At 38.1% G+C, this 18,715-nt stretch overlaps 1 long non-coding RNA gene across 1 annotated transcript; it reads left to right on the forward strand.

The window, feature by feature from the left end:
• Window positions 1–12,676: 12,676 nt before the first annotated feature.
• LOC114561926 (uncharacterized) lies at window positions 12,677–16,291 on the forward strand. The gene is made up of 3 exons (XR_003693409.1): window positions 12,677–12,790; window positions 13,971–14,012; window positions 16,113–16,291. It is a non-coding gene; the product is annotated as an uncharacterized LOC114561926 (long non-coding RNA).
• Window positions 16,292–18,715: the final 2,424 nt, after the last annotated feature.

Raw genomic sequence — 18,715 nt, forward strand, 5'->3', positions numbered from 1 at the left:
CTGGTGCAAAAAACGTGGCTCTGTGCTAACCGGTGGTTGTACATCAGGGCGAAACCCATGTCTCTGTTCAACGATGATCTTTGTCTTTAAATGAGAATGGCATGTAAAAAATCTGTTCCAAGTCTGATCTAACTATACAGTATAGTTGCAATGTTTTGCAGTGCTTTTACAATGTCATGCTACTTTCACATTTGCTTCTGAGAGACACCAGTGGCCACAAAAAAAAACGTAAACATACTGTAGGTTGTTGTAGGTATGTTACCAAACTAATTCTTTTTAGTATTATAATTTTTTTGAACATTGAATGCCTTTTATTAGAGGCTTTCTAATAAAGGCATTCAATGTTTAATGTATGTATTTGCTAAACCATGCCCACTTTGTTGCAGTTCAGTCAAATCTGAAGGATTAGTTTAAATTCCTCTTATAATTATGCCTGACACACACATTCAGTTTTCCCTGGGGAACATAAAAAAGCTCTGTCATGTCAATATGACTTTATAGCCATCTGCCATCTATACCAGTGCTTGAGACTATACCAAAAAAAGTTAGTATTATTAATAATATTAATACTCTCTTTTAACCCAGCGTCCTTCTAACTTCATCTTGTAGATGAAATCTCATTCATTTGAATAGGGTAGGTAGGTATTAGAGTAGAAATCACACTGACTAGGGCAGATAATCTGTTTTTCCACATTTCCCTCTTTTGTATTTCAACACCAGGCTCCCATACCTGCTTTATAAGTATCAAGGTCTGCCTTTAAGCAAAATTATTTTATCAGCGTGTTTGCTCCTGGCAGCACTTTCACCTACCGTGAAGCGATTGATGAAGGACTGTGTACAGGAAGCAACTCTTAGCTCATGTGGAAATATTTGCCTTTCCATAAAGCATTTTGTCCAGACAAAGTGAAATGAAATATAAATTAACAAATACTCTGAGATGCAAAATATGACTGGGAGGTGATTTAATTTCGTCTCAAGAACAGTCCAGATCTGATTTACCACAGCCCTATATATCTGTACTCCATCAATTCAGATAATTGAAACGTATTTTAATTCAAACATTATCCATCAATCAAAGGAAATCCACCCAACAATCAAATTGATTAAATGCCATTGTGAGATATTAGTGTCTTTCACGGAGGTTGTGTGTTGTAAATAACATTGCACTGCGTTATAATTCCTGAAATGTTTTGACAAAAAAGTAAATTCAAGACTAAGCAATGCAAAGGTGTTGTGTAATATATTGCAACCACTTTATTAACAGCGAACACAGCTGCACCTTTAGAAATGACGGGGACTCCAGCTCAGGGCCGCAGTGTCTCCCCATGGCGTGGCACTGAAATGGAAAACAATACATGCATTGGAAGCCAGGCCAGGCAGCGGGCTCAGCGGAAGCAAAGGTCGTTGTCTTTCAATAAATCAGTCGAGGCAATAGCAGGGATTATTGTATAGGCTGGCGGCCATAGTGGAGCTATTACTTATCCCCCTGTCACTGTACTGGGTCCACAGTCATTGTGCTCAGATCAGCAGTGGGTCACACAGTAATGCCAAGAAGAGCTCAGAAACATACAATAAAACACCCTCATGCACATGTGCAAAATGCAGGCTTACAAGTACAAAAAGAATACATCTTTGTAATAGCACTGTGGATATTTTCAGTTTTGTGTGTGTGTGTGTGTGTGAGACACGTCAGTTTGCTGCAGTTCCTCCTGACCTTATAAGGCCGCAGCTAATCTGTAGTCAGCCTGTACTGTCATGTCACTCTCCCAGCAGCTCATACCTTCACATATTCGTCAATAACTGTCTGACCATAGCGGTAGGTGATTTGCAATCACAATGCAATTAAGAGGCTGCATTGGTGTGATTAAAGTGTATTATTTAACTGAAGGACAAGGCTGCAAGTGATTGTTTTAAACAATTTTCACAAAGAGGAGGTTGCTGCGCGTCTGACAGGATGGAAGAAAAGAAGTCACAAGAGAGAGAAAATTAATGAAGGAGCAGATGTAGTGTTGAAGGGGTATTAACCTACAAGAGGGGCAGTTGTCATTCTATATCTTGGCTCCTCATGCTCAGGCCCACTCCATATACTGTAACTGTTCCTCGTGTGGCTGTGAAGTCAAGGTCCTTCCTGCTCCATCAGAGTGATTCAGGACCGATAAAACCAAACACCAGAGTGCCCCAGGACTGAGCTGAGAGGCCGAACATGATTTGTTTTCCACCTGCCGATTTTCAAGACCATTCAAAGCTTGCAGGGCGCAACCAACTATATAAATAAATAAATGAATATATATATATATGAATATATATATATATATATATATATATATATATATATATATATATATATATATATATATATATATAGATATATAGATATAGATATATATATATATCTTCTTTTATAAACTAGGCTATAGCACTCAAACAGCCCTCTTCTCCACCACTGCTATAATATTACTATTGATCTGCAAATACAGAGCACTTCAGTTAGTTACTACTTCTATAATGATGACGAATGGATGACGATGAATGAAAAAACCATGTGGATATTGCAGAATTGTATTTTGGAAATTTTCTGTAGTGTTGAAATCATTGGTCAATTAATCGATTTGTTGATTGACAGAAATAAAAAATAAAAAAAAGTTTGGAGTACTGATTATTCATGTCATTTGCCAAGAAAATGTCAAAAATCTTTAGTTCCAGTTTCCCAAATGTGGGGATTTGCTGTTTTTCACTGTTTAATATTGTAAATTGAATATTTTTGGCACTGTTGACCTTGGACGTTTGAGATCTTAATGGGCATTTTCAATATTTTTCACATTTAAAACATAACCAATAGATTGGTTATGGATAATAATAATAATAATCATTATAATTATTTTTTTTACAGAACATGACTTAATTGTACTTTTACAGGATTTTACTAACTGTACTAAAAAGAGACAGATTCCTCTTATTTAAAATATCTTTTCACTTCTTTTCAATAATTTAATGAACTTACTTACTTACTTAAATATCATACAAACACACTTCAATCATCAATGGATTAAGTTGTAGTTTACCATTCAAATACTTTCTAGTTAATGAAGCTCATAGACCATATGTGGAGAGCTAGTTTGATCTGACTCATGACAAACCTTTGGCATCTCCAATAAATATTGTAAAATTCACAGGATACAAACATACACGACTCCTTGTCTGTAGATTGAAAATAGGCTTCTGGGTGCTGTAGAGCCGTAAATATGCTGAACCACAGGCTCACTAACTCATTTAGAAACTTTAAGTAACTATCCATCACCCAGCAGAGTTACAGGCTGTCAATTTAAATAGGGACATTCCAAAATAAAGCAAAATTAAAAATCCTTGCACAGTGTCTTTAATGGCATCGTAGCACCATGAGGGACAATTTGTATGTTACTTCTTACCACCGTCATCTGTCAGCATCTGGATATAGAAAACACTAATTTGAAGATGTAAATCTTTAAAAACTCAAATGTATAGTTTCATTCTTAAAAAAAGACTCAGTAATTTCCTATCACTACTGGTCACTGTAGTTTTTTTTAATCAAAAACAGGAGGAAAGAGTTATAATATATAATTTACGCAGTGATTAGTGAAGATTCTCTCCGACCAATCAGTAGTCTGCAGGTTTTCACGTCACCTTTTGGTATCGCCTCAGCTCGCTTGGAACCTCGACGGAGGTGATACTAAGAAAAGTACCAGGGAGTTTTTTTCATAATGGAAAACCAAAAAAGGCGAGTAGAGTCGAGGCGAGTCGAGCAGGTACCATGTAATGAAAAAAGGCCATTAGTTAATGTCAGAAACACATTGTTTTACCAGTATATACATTTACATTTTGTCACATACTGGACAATCTTTTTCAAGCAGAAATCATCTTACACGATCGCCCTATTAATATTCAATGGTAGATGTGCAGTAAACTTTTAACATTATTTTAATAATTTTTGGGGCATTTTATGCATTTATTAAAGAGTAAGGAGGTAGCAGGAAATAAAGGGAAAGAGAGATGGGGAATGCCACGTATCAAAGGTCCCCAGTCGTATTTAAACCAGGGACGGTGCGAGTACATGGTCAGCAAAGTCCACCAAGCTGCATGTTGTTACCACATCAATTTAAGACACAAACAAAACACAAAACGATTGCGTCTATGACAGACTGTTGTCAGTAGCCACACTTAAAACCAGGTGAGAGCAGGTTATATTAAATTGAAACCAGATAGTACCAACCTGGACCAGGTTAAATAAAATTAGACCAGGTTAGATTTACTCTGGACCACCGAGAGCATATTAGATCAGGTTACACTTGGTAGAACCAGGTTGGACTAGATTAGTTAAACTATAGTCAGACCAGATTGAATGAGACCAGGTTAAACCAGATAAAATCATGTTACAGATTAGACCAGATTAGAATATTTTTTAGACCAGATAGATCTGATTAGTTAGCCTGATGTGGTCATACTTAGACTCTAGTCAGAAAAAATGTAACTGTATATACTGGTAAAACAATGTGTTTCTGACATTAACTAATGTCAGAAACCTGCTCGACTCGCCTCAACTCTAATCGCCTTTTTTTGGTTTTCCATTATGAAAAAAAGTCCCTGGTACCTGCCAACAGGTACTTTTTTTAGTATCCCCTCCGTCGATGTTCCAAGCGAGCTGAGGCGAAAAGGTGACGTGATAACCTGCAGACTACTGATTGGTCGGAGAGAATCTTCACTAATCACTGCGTCATCATTGCTAGCGACAAACGGGGGTGTCCTGAACAAAAACGCCATTCATAAATAGTTTAGCCAGCGGTGTTTTTTTTGCTGCCTCCAGCTTCTTTTGAAAAGAAACATTTGTCTTCTGGCTGCAGCAACAACAACACACCGACGACGACCAGCTGCGCTCGCCCCACGCATGAGGCGGTACTAAATCTGCAATGGAAAAAGGAGGACAGGGCAACGTGGCCGAGCCGAGTAGAGCTGCTACTAGCAGTGGGTTAGTGCCATAACTGTCCCTACTGGCTGAATCATCGACATTTTTACACAATAAAAAGAAAATCATAAAAAATGTTTAGGTTCTTTTTTGGGCATTTTAGGCCTTTATTATTTATAGGACAGCTGAAGACATGAAAGGGGAGAGAGAGGGGACATGACATGCAGCAGAGAGCCACAGGTTGGAGTAGAACCTGCGGCCGCTGCATTAAGGAGTAAACCTCTGTACAAGGGTGTGCGCTCTACCAGGTGAGCTACCCAGGTGCCCGAAAATCACTAATTTAAGAGATTACACATTATGACATTGCGGAAAGTTATACTGAAACACAATCCTATTTAAATTGCAATCGGCGGGTTAAGTAAGTGTCACTTTTGAAATGAAGATACCTAGAAGTATTGAAAATAATAAAAACAAAAACGGGACAGAGTGACTTCTACAGTGCTCAATGACAAACTTGGATCGCCTCTTTTCTTCTCCAGCTGTTGCGTGAGTCTTCCTCCTTAAGCTTTCTCAGGGGAGGAGGGATTGAAGTGAGAGCGGTGCGCGCTTTACTTCTGCTTTTGAAGGCAGTTTTGAGATTGCAGGCTTCGTGATCTGCGGCTTGTTCTCCTCCCACACAAGACACTGATGCTTCACCTTGACTTTTAAGGGGGACACGTCAGTGGCAGTAGACAGTCCTCGGGCCTCGGCTGCAGTGAGGAGGGAGATCAATGATGAGACTAATGATGCTGTGCATTAACTGACTCTTAAAATGGATGAATGAGGGACACACTAAGAAGTGACAATAAAGGTATCACAGAACATCTGGTGCCAAACGGTCGAAATTGTAAATTTAAAGATACTGTAGCCCAAAAATTAGATGTAAATAGTAAAGCGCCGCAGATATAAAATACACACACGGACACACACACAGACACCCATTGGTAGACAGACAGACCCACAGACAGGAGAGATCAAAGCCTGAGCAGCTGGTGGTCTACCTCCTCTAGAGACGGTCAGATGGCACGCCATTAATTAAGCAGAAACCACAGTGGACTCAGCCCACCTGAGATTAACCGTCTCCCTGCCACCCTCGAATTGAGACTTCTGTAAGGAAACTCTTGAGTGTTCTATTCAGTTGTAAGCCACTTGCAATTCATCTGGCAGAGCTGAAAATAAAGCTAGAAAATGTAAACAGCCTTGCCAAGAATGAATTAACTGATAACCGAATAAATGAACTAAATGATTTTGTTAATTCCATGCCTCAGTTTAAGCGTGAAATATTAAATATGCTTGAATGCAATCCAAGCCCCAACGTAATGATCATTTTGGATTCCAAAGGAACATTTTAATATCCATCTTTTAAATGATATGCACTTCAAATTTTATAGTCATCCCCCACACAGTGTTTGATCATCTGTTTCCAGTCAATGAGGTGTGAGTGGTAGTGTTGTGCCGTTTTGTTTGGTAAATTTAATCCCAGTTACAAGTGGTGATTTCAGTTTTGGGAGTAATATAACCACAAACTCCAACAAACGCCAACAGCTGGGTCAGTGTGGGCCGGCCGTCTGTGTTTGTTGGCGTTTGTTGGATGGAGTCGTTAGAGTTTGACATGTCCTGTCGGGTCTGGTGGAGTTGTAGAAGTCGGGCCAATGTAGCCCATTTTCAGACAAACGGCAACATTCTAACAGCTTGTTCCCTTGACAACTAGCTTTGCGTGCAAAACATCCACGAGCACAGTTACCTTGTATCCAGCTGTGCATCACTCACACTCGTAGTTTTTGCGTTGGAAACATTGAGGAAGTTTGGAAATGGCTGGTTTCTGGACCCAGAAACGCGAAGAATCGCTAATTGAACTCTAAGACTTCAGTATTCATACATTGTGAAACTTTGGTAAACTGTACACTTCTCAGAATTACATTTCTTCTTCTTTAGGGGCTGGATGTTCAGCAATTGTTAGCAAAGTCTTCACTGTTTAGAAAACTATTTGGTGTTTGCTTAAAGGTATAAGATTTCTCTGCCATGATTTGGGCAAGGAAATCGATGGTAACTAAATTAGGACGATGACTGCATTTTTCTGTTGCTGCCACTGGTATTTATGATTATGAGATGTTTTGAATAATGCCTATTAGTTCTTCTGCATTCCAGTAGTAGACACAGCCTACAGCCTTCAGGTAGCTGATTTGTTCTGTTTGTCTCTGCTCTGTACAGAACAAAGTCATGACCTTACTCCAAAAGTACAAGTTTGACATGCTGGGAAGCAAGGCCATTATTTCCAATCTAGAGAGCTGCTGTGCTCTCTCAGGCAGCTGAAAGCACTACACTGATTTTCTGCCAGGTTGTATGATAAAAGTTCCATTAGGTTAAACTTTGACCCAAAAATAGCTGATCTCCACAGCGCTCGTGCAATAGGATGGAGTCCTCGGCGAGAGGCAAATCTTATGTCAGTGATAATATTACTATAGAGAAGAATGGAGGAATAGTCACGTCTCTGAATTCACGGACTTGTGTACTCTCCAATCCTACCAGGACTTAAGTAAAAAATCTCAAGCATGGCAGAAAATACCAGAGAGGGTCATGATGCCAAGACTATTTTTATGGCGATTTACATTTTGATCCTGTCCTTTATTAGCTGCTCTTTTTTTCTGTGCACTACCTTTCATAAGCTATTCGTTCCTCGTGGTCTGAAACACTTACACTCAGTTTACAATGAGGCTTTGGTTGTTTGGTTTTTTTTTACAACAAGCTCCATTGTAATGTGCTGCTGATGCTCATATAGCATTTCACAAGCCCCAGCCAACTCCACCCAGCATCCACCTGCAGGCTCGGATTCATCTTGTATTCTGTCTATTCTATGTGCTGTACATACTGTACATCTGTTCCACATGAGTTGGCTGACTGAAATGAAGAATATTCTAATTACTGAAAGGTCCTTTAAAGGAGATAATACAAAGACTCAACATCAAAACTTCTAATGATACTTGAAAAGATAGATTTTTGAAGTACAGTGGGGGAAATAAGTATTTGACCCCTTGCTGATTTTGCAGGTTTGCCCACTTACAAAGAATGCAAAAATCTACAATTTTAATCATATGTACATTCTAACAGTGAAAGACAGAATCCCAAAGAAAATTCCAGAAAATCACATCATATGAATTTATTAAAATTGATAACCATCTGATGAGGAAAAACAAGTATTTGACCCCCTGGACAAACAGCATGCTAATATTTTGTAGAAAAGCCATTATTGGCCAGCACAGATGTCAAACGGTTTTTATAGTTGGTGACAAGGTTTGTGCACATTTCGGCAGGGATGTTGGCCCTCCTCCCTGCAGACAGCCTCCAAATCATTCAGGTTCGAGGGTGTCGCCTGGCAACTCAATTTTAAGCTCCCTCCAAAGATTTAATCGGATTCAGGTCTGGAGACTGGCTAGGCCACTCCAGAACCTTGATGTGCTTCTTCTTCAGCCACTCTTTTGTTGCTTTGGCGGTGTGCTTAGGGTCGTTGTCGTGCTGAAACACCCATCCTCGACCCATCTTCAGCTCTCTCACTGAGGGAAGGAGATGTCGGTCCAGAATTCCACGATACATGGCCCCGTCCATCCTCCCCTCAATACGATGGAGTTGTCCCATCCCCTTGGCTGAAAAGCACCCCCAAAGCATGATGTTGCCACCACCATGCTTGACGGTGGGGATGGTGTTCTTTGGGTTGTATTCCGTGTTCTTTGCCCTCCAAACACGACGAGTTGAGTTGAGGCCAAAAAGTTCTATTTTGGTCTCATCTGACCACATCACCTTCTTCCAGGCCTCTTCTGAGTCGTCCAGGTGGTGAATGGCGAACTTCATGCGGGCCTGTACATGTTTCTTCTTGAGCAGGGGGACCTTGCGTGCGCTGCAGGATTTCAATCCATGATGGCGTAGTGTGTTACCAACCGTTTCTTTTGTAACTGTGGTCCCAGCTGCCTTCAGTTGATTCATCAGTTCCCCCCTTGTGGTTTTGGGATGATTCCTCACCGTTCGCATGATCAGGGACACCCCACGAGGCAAGATCTTGTGTGGAGGCCCAGACCGAGGAGGTTGGCGGTGGTGTGGTGCTTCTTCCATTTCCTGATAACTGCACCGACAGTTGATCTTTTTCTCCAAGTTGCTTTCCGATTCTCTTGTAGCCCATCCCAGCCTTTTGCAGATCAACAATCTTGTCCCTGATGTCCGTAGAAAGCTCTTTGGTCTTGCCCATGGTGGTGATGTTGGATGCGGGTTGTTTGGGTGTTGACAAGTGTCTTTTATACAGGTAACGAGGTGAGGCAGGTGTATTTGATGTAGATAATTGGTTCGGATTGGGGCTGTGTCTTAAAGAAAGACTAACTGGCTTGTAGGAGCCAGAATACTTGCTGTTTGTCCAGGGGGTCAAATACTTGTTTTTCCTCATCAGATGGTTATCAATTTTAATAAATTCATATGATGTGATTTTCTGGAATTTTCTTTGGGATTCTGTCTTTCACTGTTAGAATGTACATATGATTACAATTGTAGATTTTTGCATTCTTTGTAAGTGGGCAAACCTGCAAAATCAGCAAGGGGTCAAATACTTATTTCCCCCACTGTAACTCCTCTTACAGCTGGGTCATTTTTGTCGAGTCACTATTGTATTTAACATCTTGCGACCACTTCTTACCGCTGGCTTGTCTTGTCTGTGCATGCTGCAATCCATCAGCTGCCCTGCTGGAGGAGAGTGCTGCAGTGAGCCCCCTACCTGCCCCGGGAGCTCCTGCCGTGGATTCCCCACAGACTCCACCTCAGTTACCCGCAAGAGCCTGTCTCCTTGCGTCAGCTCAGAGCTGTGCAGCCCAGCTTGAAGGCTGCTCCCCTGGAATCCCAATAAGAGGAAAGCTGTGTGTGTGTGTGTGTGTGTGTGTGTGTGTGTGTGTGTGTGTGTGTGTGTGTGTGTGTGTGTGTGTGTGTGTTCGCGCACCTATCAAGGTGGTGTACAGGCTCCTGTCAGCCAGTAAACAATATGTCAGGTGGTCCTGTTTCTGGACGCTGTCAGTCTGGAGTTGATGTGAGAGCAAAGGCCATGACATGACTGAGCTGTTGTTTTGTTGTCACAGATGTTGTCATATTTGAATACTAAAAACATCTATTACATCAGTGGTTTCCAACCTTTTTTGGTCTGAGGTGCCACCACTCACATACCCCTTCATCAATTCCCAATGTATGTTCCAAATGTAGAACACCATATTTTATTATTGAATTTTTTCACATTTGTTGAACTTAATTAATACACAATTGTTGAACTGTTAATATTAAGAATGGTTTGGTCAGCAGTCATCCTACTACTAGATTACTACTTGGAGCGAAGCTGAATGTTTTAACCATTTATCCATTGCTTTTAGTGAAGCATTTGTCATCACTGTTTAGTCATTACTTTTAGCTATTTATTTATACCATTTATTTATTACTTTAAGCTACCTGTTTAAAACGTTTGTGCTCACTTGCTAACATAATTACAATTTTTTTCAATTCCTATTTTCATATTAGTTGAGCTGCTCCACAATCTTTCCATGTACCCCCTTGCAACAACAGAAGTACCCCCTGGGGCACAAGTTCCCCTGGTTGGGAATCACTGTATTACATGATGATGATACTCTTTGTTGTCGCTCAGAGACCTAAAGAATTATTTAGATCATTAAACATATGGTAATTCCAGTATTTAAATAATACATTTGCAAACAACAGCATAAGGTAACTTCTCTAGCTGCCTGAATATCTTATATATTGTGTCATTTGCTCTGAAATCCCTCTTTGAATTACATGAAGTCAGTGAATTGAGCTGTCTGATGCTCCCTGATTGCCAACACCTAATGAAACACTTCGACGGCTCCTTCAATGAAAAGTGAGGAAGAACGCCGGAAAGAAAACGCCGGGAGTGTCCAAGAGCAAATGAACTTTTAAAATGAACAGTAATTAGTTTTGCTGAACTAGACTCCCTGTAGCCTCGACGGGCCCAGCCGCACACATCGATTCTGTCAGAAGACGTGGCCAGTGCTCCCACAGGCTGCGTGGCTCTAAACGCCACTGTTCTGTCATTGCTATCACATCAAAAGTGTCCCCTCAGTCCCTGTCCAATTAGAAGCGACTGTGGGCCCAGACCTCTAACAGCGATGTTGCAGAACCTGCGGCTGGAGTAGACAGAGGGGGAAATATTAGAAAGGAGGACACATTTAGTTTACTATCTCTTTTTAAAATGTACAGCTGTTTAAATTGCAATTCAGTCAGAGACACTTTAAGTAACTGAGCATTTAGCAAACACCATTGGCCTAAATATCAGTAGTCAGTAAAGGTTGCCGTGTACACCTGCATGAAAATCATTGCATGTTATTAATCAGGTAGCCAAGCAGCTGATGTATGTGGGATTGATCGCGAAGCTGGAATGAAGCAGCTGAACCAGCTAATGCAAGCTTCAGTGCTCAAACATAACACAATGCTCCATTCAATAACCACATGAATGAATGAATGAATGAATGACATTCTTCATTCAATAACCACATGAATGAATGAATGAATGAATGAATGAATGAATGAATGAATGACATTCTCCATTCAATAACCACATGAATCTATGGTTGCAATTAATAATTATTTGCATTATGATTCCTTGAAAGCTTTATTCTCCACACTTGTTGAATTGTCCCAGGTAAAAAAGTTGTATACTTTAGTGTATTAGAAATATGAATGAAGTACATGACGTAGAAAACTTCTACTTGTGCTTTATTTAAAGAGTATTTAATATGTACTTTTTAAAAGTATACTTCAAAATAGATGTAATTAAGTTCAACTTCAGAGTGCAAAAAGTAAGTATACTAATTTACCAGTAATCAAATTATTTTTTAAATGTACTTTTTGAAAGTGTACTTTGTTGTTAATGTATTTTAAATTGTATAGAAGTTTATTTTGTTTAAGTGTATATTACATTTGACATACTTAGAGTGGCAATTCAGTGTACTTATGGGAAGTATATTTTTTTGGAAATTAAGTGTTAGTATACTTTTGTAAAGTGTACTATGATCTCACTTCATTAGAAGTGTGACTTCTGTACACTTTATACAGTACACTCTAAAATAAGTGTATTTTTAGTGGCATATCAGAGTACTTTAATAAAATATGTTTAAATACAAAAATGTATAGTGGTAACTTAGTGTACTTATTATAAGTATACTACTGATGAAGTGAAATTAGTGTACACTTAACAAAATTATAGTACACTTATTTTTAATACAGAGTTAGTATAATTTTTGAAAGTGTACACTAATTTCACTTCATCAGTAGTGTAATCTTAGTACACTGTAAACAAAGTGCACTAAATATAAGTGTACTTTTATTAGCATATCAAAGTACACTGAAAAAATGGGAAATAGCAGGTCTTTGAATTTACAAAAATGAATTTAGAATATGCTACGCAATTCATTTATATTCCTTTCAAGAACATGGTTCAATCATGTAGACTTCAGTTGTTTTTGTATAGATTCCTTTTGCGTTGATTGAAATTGATTGAATTGAACATTTTAAATGATCGAATTAATTTTGGTCACTACCGGAAATGGTATATTTGAATCAAATGACGCCAGGAAGTGTAGGTGGCACTTCCCGGGCACTGACACCAACCGTTTATATACTATCTATGCTGCCAACACAGGCAAACTGGTTCAACAAGGACATCGCCAAAACAAGAAGAATGTGAAGAAGAATGTTGAGCATGTGTTGGCTGCGTGCAGGATTAATTCTACAGCAGCCATGTGTTGTCTCCTTCACGAAAAAGTAAGTTAACATCAATCAAAATGATTTTGTTCATGTTCATAATGTTTTTGTACTGCATGTAACAGTTACAAAAGTCCATTCACTTGTTCGTGCATTCTATAAATATATCGGTTTTCTTGTAACTAAGTTAGCTAATACCATCACTAACTAGTAACTACTTGGTTTAGCATTAATAATTGTTTTTCTCCCCCTGACGGTCCTGCTCCTAACAATGGTATTTCAATGTAGCTAACGTAATGTTAATGGCAGCCGGTGAAGAGGAGCCAGTCAGCCTTATAAGAATGAGTGTTAAGTGGTCGGGTTTAGTTCGCAACATTTAGATTACATTGATGCTGTTGTAACGTTACTTTATGTAACAAAAAAAAAAAGGTCCGTCGAGTTTTTGGGGCATAACGTTATATGTTGGTTTGCTAATAGCTAAGGTTAGCTAGCTAAGACCACAGGCTTACAAGTTCAATGTAACGTCGGGTAAGAACGAACGAGTGTTGTAGCTAAAGCTTTCGGTTATTTAGTTACAGACCCTGTGTGTGTGTGTGTGTGTGTGTGTGTGTGTGTGTGTGTGTGTGTGTGTGTGTGTGTGTGTCGGTTATATGCGGGAATTTTTTTTTTGCGGGAAAAAATTGATACAGCATATCGCGATATTTTTCGTGGCAATACTGTATCGATACACAGATGCCAAGTATTGATCTTTTATGACATATGTGTTGGTCAGTCTGTCTGCTTGACAATCACATTTTGCAGCAATACAATTTAAGTGAGATGACCAAACAGAGAAATTTATCTTTTTAGATAAAACAGATGTTGACAAAATTGTCCTTTTCGGGATATCATTTGAAATTGGGGAAAATCTGAAGTTGGAAAAAAGGTAATACATTGCAATATATCGCAGAATATTGCAATATGTTTAAAATCGCAATAATATTGTATCGTGACATAAGTATCGGGATGATATTGTATCGTGAGGCCTCTGGTGATTCCCACCCCTACAGTGTATGGGAACTCTTTGTTTATCATGTCATTTTCCTAAATCTCTCTCACGCAGCGTTTTTAAGGTCGGACTCAAACTGGATTTTTAGCCCACCTTTGTGTCTTTGTTGTGTGCTTTATTTTGTGTGGTCTTTTAATTATTGAGTCAATGTGTTTGGTTCACCTCACTGATTCTAAATGTTTTCTTTCATAGGATCTTATTTGAACAGCATACACAATCAAATGCTTTATAGTGGTAAGTGCTGTCATATTCTTTTTTCTTTGTATATTTCCTAAAATAATTGAAAGTTACAGATGGAAACATTTATTTGTTTCTCAATTGTTTACAAATGAAAATGGACCTACTCTCACGGATATCGCCATTTTAAACTTTAACAGTATCAGAAACATTAAAACACTAACTGTTTGTTTAGTGTTATTTCTTTTTTTGAAAAACTAAGATTTTAGAATTGTGGAAAGGTTATGTAAAATATTTTACATACCACAATTTATTGGCAAGAACGGCATACAAATTGTAAGGCCCAACGTCTACTTATTTTTCATCTTTCTCCTACTATATTCATCTTTTTATCTCAGTTTTAAACTTTCCTCTATTTATTTTTTTACTTATCTTCATATTTTTATCTTTCTTTGTCTTTACTGTCAATCTCTTTCCTACGTGATTTGGAGTTGACAGCAAGGCTAGTACCTTTGTAGTAACCATGTTGTAATATTCTTAGAGAAATATGTACCCATATGACAGTGTACACCAGTAGTTGACTTCAAAGTGTAGTGTGTTTAAAAAAACAATGCAATCCACATGTTTATATATGTTTATTACAGTTAATAATAATTAAATAATCTAAGTACTACTAAGTGTGGTAAAGCCACATATTTTTGCAATCTGCACTTTAGTTTGTGTGATTTGTTTCTGACTTTCATATGAACGTTTACACCAAGGTTGGTCAGTGCTCAATATACTACTGTGATTGAAGTAGTTAAATAAAAGATGTCATTCATATACACTACCGGTCAAAAGTTTGGGGTCACTTAGAAATTTCCATTCCACTCCATTCCAGACACAATACCAGCTGAGATCAGTTGTATTGTTTTTTTTAACCAGGGCAGCAGTTTTCAGATTACATTATGTGCTTACATAATTGCAAAAGGGTTCTCGACTGTTGTAGAAAGAAGTGGCTGAAGAAATGCTTGAAATTCATGTTTTTTGGTCTAAACGTCATACTCAAATTAAAAGTGGTACAGCTCCCATATACTTTGACACTCAGGGGTGTGCCTGATATCATTGGAAAGGAAACATTCTCAAGTTTTTGTTACAAGTGTCAGGGCGATTCTAGGCCTTACTGACACAGAGTTACAGAGGCTAGAATGGAGGTGTTTTATTTCTGTCCAAGTCATACATCTGTAAAGTGATTAAAATACACTACTGTAAACACATCTGACAGGTGACAGACAACACAGGGCATTAGCCACATGTCTCAGCTTACTACAGAAACAATCCAGACACCAAAAGACTCAAAAAATGGATTTTATATGATTTCTTTCTACAGATATGTCTGTGCATCTTTTTATTTCTATTTGAAAAGTGCAAAGAAAAAAGCCCAAAAACTACAAAATACAACAATTCTCAAATACACAAACAAACCCACATCAATCACCTTTCCAATGATATCAGGCACACCCCTGAGTGTCAAAGTATATGGGAGCTGTACCACTTTTAATTTGGGTATGACGTTTAGACCAAAAAGCATGAATTTCAAGTGTTTCTTCAGCCACTTCTTTCTACAACAGTCGAGAACCCTTTAGCAATTATGTAAGCACATAATGTAATCTGAAAACTGCTGCCCTGGTTAAAAAAAACAATACAACTGATCTCAGCTGGTATTGTGTCTGGAATGGAGTGGAATGGAAATTTCTAAGTGACCCCAAACTTTTGACCGGTAGTGTAAATTCATGAATCACCTAATTTCATCATCACATCCAGAACTGGCTTCCAGGAAATAACAGTTTGTTTAATCTATCTAATCTTGTGTTGTTCATACTATACAAATATGTATTACTTGTCTTTGTTGAATAATAAAGAAGACAAAGAGCTTAAAACATTATTGCATATTAAATTGCAATCACAATATTTGTGGAAAAAAATCGCAATTAGATAATTTTCTAAAATCGTTAGCCCTACTTACTACTCCTATGATTTAATACTTGTGTATTTGTTTCTCGATTGGTCTTATTGACTGCTTTTTTTTTTTTACTACTACTATGATTTAATACTTGTGTATTTGTTTCTCGATTGGTCTTACTGACTGCTTTTTTTTTTTTTTTTTTTTTTTAATAGGGCATGGATGAAGACGCCATCAACGAGGCCATTGAAGAAACCAGTGTTGGGATTTATGTTCTTAAAGAACAAGCTTCAAGTGATGAACCAGGGGACATTGGTATTGTCCTTGAAGGCATCAAGATGTTGCAAGATCTTTATAATGTAGCATTACCTGTTGCTACGCTGTTTGGACTAATGTACAGTATGCCCTGAACTTCAGCTACCCTGTCCGCCTTCGATCCAAAAGATTTGCATGGAACTTGATGGAGGGAAACTTACCAACAAAGCACTTGCTCTAAAAAACAGGCTCTTCCAGTGAAAGAGCCAGAGAGACTGCGCCGTCAACCAAACAGCGTAGTTGTCCCTAAAGGCATCGTTGGTATGGCTGTACTCTTTGGACTAGTTTTCTCTCTAGAAAACAGACTCCTTCGGTACTGCTATACCAGATGGAATTTTTTTTACACAGGGTTAACATTTTTTGTCATTTGAAAAGCACAATTTAAAGGGTAACTTCGGGTTTTTCAACTTGGACCCTATGTTCCTCTGTTGTTGTTACTGATGGGAACAAAGATCTTCGACATTGGTCCAGTATAAAGCGAGTAGGCCTGTCACGATAACAAGTTTTGCTGGACAATAAATTGTCCCAGAAATTATTGTGATAAACCATAATCTTGTCGTCCTGAGACCATTTTCATCTAATATAATGATAATGGCATAATAATGCAAGTGCACTTTTTCAAAGATCAATAAACTTTTATTTCTAAGGAATTTTTAACACTAGAACTCGAAGATATTTTAAATATCCACAATATGTCTTTGAGCTGATTTAGTAGGCTATGTCGTCTTTCACACTGTTGTACAGTTGTGGAATTGCCGTTTGTGGCACGTATGATCACCCAGGCAATTGGTACTGACCGTCAAATGTTTGCATTATTACTCGAGTGTTTGTGCGATAGACTGCAGACTCTGTACTGCTGTTAACAATTATTTATTAAAAACTAAATATTACATTTAAATAATAACATAAATGATATCTATCTATATCTATGTGGCTATCTGCCAAATGGCGAGTAAATATTTTTACCATAATAGTTCTGTTTTTCAGCCTTCCTTTTGGTGAAGGTGCAGCTACTTTCTTCTGCTCCTCTGCAGGTCAGAGCTTCGCGGGGGTGGGCCAACACACACACATGCGCGCGCACACACAAACAAACACTGGCGCCACTTTCCTGAAACCGTTTGCAAGACATCGTCCACAGCGGCGTATGTCCGAGCACGGCGGATATCGCTCATATTCTTTGTTTTTGTTTTGTTTTTTCCTTCTCTTGACGCTGCCTTAACTGTTCAAGGTTCCTGCTTTTGTCAATATCTGCTTTTGTGTTTTACTTTTGTGTCAATAATAAAGATCCTTTTCTGAAATGCAATTTATAATCTGTTGATGTAATGCACTTGAACTGAATTGTAATATAATACACTTGTAGTGTAATAGCAACATTCATGCTTAAGTATAACAAAATGGGGATAAAAGTACAGATGAAATATACTTCAAACTATTTGTTTCTACCTTACACTAAATAACATTGCACTGAAAGTACGTGTTTATGATGTTTAGGTTGTAATTGAACAAACACATTATTATTGTCATAGTGGGACACTTTAAAAGCACTAAATATAGTTATGAAGCGCATTTGTAGGTCACTTGAAATATCACAGAGGCATACTAAATTAACATAGTTTATAGTAATTATAAGTATGATAGCAGTATGCACAAAATATACTTAAACACAACTATAAGTTGCGCTGCAATGCCTTTTTAAGTGTATTTCAATAAGAATGGCAATGCAATTGTATTGTAAGTGTGCTTAATTGCTCATGAATCTTGATTAGTGTATTTTAGTGCACTTGAAGTTTAAAAAACGTTGCTCCATTTTAGTATACTATTTACACTTGAAGTGTAGTCAAATAGATGTTAAGTTGAAGTTAATACATAATTGAATACACTTAACTATACTTGGATTTGATGAAAATAGTACAAAATTTAGAAAATATACTTAGTACACTTTATTAAAGTATATTTTTAATAGAATTCTTTTTCACCTGGGGTATGCCTGCCTGTTATTTACAACCACAAAAAGACAAATTGACCTGCTGTGCACTAACAATGGTTACTTGGGTAAAGGAAGTTTATGCTACCAGTGAACTGAGAGTAGTGAACCAATTTAACTTTTTGCTTATAATTAATACCAAATTGCATAGCAGTTAAAGTCCTTTCCAGTCATTTTCCAGGAAGTTATTTGGAAACTATGGGGACAACTCTTAAAAACAGCTATTCAAAAGGAAAAATCAATCAGACATAGCAGGAGGGATCCAAAATAATCCAATGTTGCTTACTTTAAGTGCACAACTACAGAAGTGTAAAGATAAGCCAGATCTAGTGGGCAAACTCTCGCATGGCGTGACCTTTCATGTTAAGTCATTCACATTCCAGTGATAAATGTCACCAAATGTCACATCAAGGCCTCTGTATTCCAGCTTGTCAAGTCCCAGGCAGAGACGTAAAATATGATTACAAACAAAAAAGGTCTAATATAACGTCATTGCATGGTTCTTCTGCAATCTGCCTC

The sequence above is a fragment of the Perca flavescens genome, chromosome 2 (assembly GCF_004354835.1).
Source record: "Perca flavescens isolate YP-PL-M2 chromosome 2, PFLA_1.0, whole genome shotgun sequence".
Classification (NCBI taxonomy): Eukaryota; Metazoa; Chordata; class Actinopteri; order Perciformes; family Percidae; genus Perca; species Perca flavescens.